General features: G+C 47.5%; 1 non-coding gene across 1 annotated transcript; it reads left to right on the top strand.

Moving 5' to 3' along the window:
• The first annotated feature begins 2,554 nt into the window (after nucleotides 1-2,554).
• On the top strand, nucleotides 2,555-2,627 carry Trnaa-ugc. The gene has a single exon. It is a non-coding gene; the product is annotated as a tRNA-Ala (tRNA).
• Nucleotides 2,628-2,920: the final 293 nt, after the last annotated feature.

Below are 2,920 nucleotides of genomic sequence, written 5' to 3'. Positions count from 1 at the left end.
ACAGCGCCCAACCCCAGAGTTCAGGCCCCACGACCGGACCCAAAGAAAAAACAAAAGAATCACACAGACTTTCCTGCCCAGGCTGGGTTCAAACTATGACCTTCAGACCTCAGCCCCCTGAGTAGCTAGGATTATAGGCATGAACACCTATGCACAACTCCTCTTTTTGGTGGTGGGGGGAGGTTGAATGGTACTGGTGTTTGAACTGAGGACCTTGCCCTTGCCTGACTTGATTACTCAAGGCTGGTGCTCTACCACTTGAACCATTCTTCCAGCCCACCTTTTGCAGTTATTTTGGAAATGATGTCTCACAGACTTTTCTGTCCCTGCTGGCTTCAAACCTCAATCCCCTGGATCTCAGCCTTCTGCACAGCTAGGAGTACAGACCTAAGCCACCAGCACCTGGCTGAACTCACATTTACGAGCATTTTATACTCTCCCTTTACCTATTACCCCTCATACTTTTTGTTTTCTCATTTGAACTAAATTGTAAGGCAAAGCCAGATAACACGTTATTTCTCCCACAGATACTTCAGTAGGGCTCTCTACCTGAAAGACCTTTATAAATCCACGTGCCCATAACCACCAGCTGCATCGTGGATCCTTGTATACTTCAACTCCACTAATGGAGAATTCCCATTGTGTCCCACATTCTGCTTCGCTGGCTGCTTTTTCCTGGTGCCATTCGCATCTTCTATGGAGTCTGTCAATTGAACTCCTCTCTTCACTCTTCTGTCATGTGCAGTGTCAGACTCCATCAAAAGAACATTCAGAATCTCCCAACGCAGGTGCTTCCTCTCACCGCTAGGCCTTTGCACCAGATGATTCTTCCAACCGACCAAGCGCTCACGAGGGCAAGGCAAGCCTTTGGTCCTCTGACTCTCATGCCTAGCATGGTGTTGGGATCCACTAAGCATTTCATTATTTATGGAGACTAGCTGCTGACACTGGATACCAGGGCTACGGAGTCCTACAAGTGGGGCAGTGGGGACACCGGAACCATGGGAGCAAGGAAAGTCGGCCTCTTGCAGGGGTGGGAGTTAGAACATAGTTGCACACAGCTCTTCTCAAGCTAGCCCCTCTTCTGCGTGCTTTCCAGCAGCCCAGCAGCCCAGCTGCCCACTGCCTTCCCCTCCTCCTACTCTCCAGGCAGGCTGGGCACCTGTGCACTGGCCACAGGCCGGTGGGACACAGGGCAGGAAATCCATCAGACAGTAGCTTGGGCACAGATGTCAGTTACTTGACATGTGCTCTGCCGTCTTTGAAGGTCTCCTCTTCCTGCAGTATGGGTTATTACAGGTGTGAGCCACCAGCACCTGCTTGTTGTTGTTGTTTCTTCTCCAAATATTTCTTGATTGAGATTAACTACATATGTTTCACAATACTACGCATAGTTATACTTAGCTAGGGTCACAAACACATTTTACCCTTCACTATCATCATCATCTTAATCTACAAAAATTATGAACTCTACCAACTTTAACAATCAGACTATTTCTTCCAAATCAGGTGTTATGTACTTTTCTTTCCTTTTGCTTAGTATCAGCTGTCCCTTTTTCTCTCATTCCCTCCCTCCCATCATCGCCCTTGAGTTGCTTAGTTTTGTTGTCGTTTTGAGACAGAGTTTTGCTATATTGTCCAGGCTGGACTCAAACACTAAATATTTCTTAGTATCCCAAGTGCTGGGAATACAGCACTTATCTGATGTTAAAATGTTTAATTTCAGTTTACAATATTTTTTTGAGACAGGGTCTTGCTTAGCTGCCCAGGCTGGCCTCAAACTCACAATTCTCCTGCCTTAGTCTCCTGAGAACTGGAATTACAGGCATGAGCCATCATGCCCAGTTTCAATTTAAAACAATCTGAAAATTCATAACCTCCCCTACTTAAGGAGCAGAAAATGGACACAAATGTATTGCTTTAAAGGGCTAACTAAAATAAGCTAATTTTATCTGCAGTTCTTTCTAGGAAAGTAATTATCGAGTTCCTGGTCCTCATGATGCCAAACCAATAATTGATCTGAAATATTCTCCAGGATCTGACAGCTGTCTTGCTGCTTCAGCAGAATTGAGAGCCAGTCTGCTTGTTGAAATGGTACAATTCTCTGCACCCAGAGATGTTTCCCCTCCAAGAACTGGGACATGCTGGTTCCCTAGACAGCAACCCTGCCTGCCACAAGGAGACTTCGATTCTGCATCCTCCTGGCAGGCAATGTCGAGGGGAGGGCTGCAAGGCCAGACCCAGGATGCCGGGCTGGGGGAGGAGACAGCATGCTCTCTGACATGTTCTGTGATCTTAGGAGTTTGGCAAACTAAGCCACTTCCTGGTCTGCAGGCTCTCTAGGAGCAGAGTACCCATGTGTGGAAATTCTGGTCTTCTATAGCCAGCCTCCACTAGTGACCTACAATGAACAACAGCATGGAATGTTGACCATGGTGAGTGTGTGTGTATGTGTGCGCATGTATGCGCATGCATGGTGATGGGGGGAGGGAATCTAGCTGAGAAGACAAAATACGCTCCAAGTATAAGAGATAGATTGGTTAGGGGCTGGGAAGGTGGCTCAGTGGTAGAGTGCATGCCTTGCAAGCATGAGGCCCTGAGTTCGATTCCTCAGCACCACATAAACAGAAAAAGCCGGAAGTGGCGCTGTGGCTCCAGTGGTAGAGCACTAGCCTTGAGCTGAAGAGCTGAGGACAGTGTGCAGACCCAGAGTTCAGGCCCCATGACCAGCAAAAAAAAAAAAAAAAAGAGATAGATTGGTTAACAGGTGAAAGAGAATGAGAGGCCAAAGGTGAGGAGGGGACTCAACCCAAAGAATAACAATAGCAAAAAACCACTGCCACTCCTAGAACCGGAAGGGAAACAGAAGGTGGGCACAAGGTGGGCCTGGAATCCAGGTCCATGTTAGGAACTGGAGCCA

Source organism: Dipodomys spectabilis, unplaced genomic scaffold (genome assembly GCF_019054845.1).
Source record: "Dipodomys spectabilis isolate Male_0828 unplaced genomic scaffold, ASM1905484v1 ptg000069l, whole genome shotgun sequence".
In the NCBI taxonomy this organism is placed as follows: Eukaryota; Metazoa; Chordata; class Mammalia; order Rodentia; family Heteromyidae; genus Dipodomys; species Dipodomys spectabilis.
The sequence above is the reverse complement of the archived record's forward strand: the minus strand, read 5'-3'. Positions and strand labels throughout refer to the sequence as shown.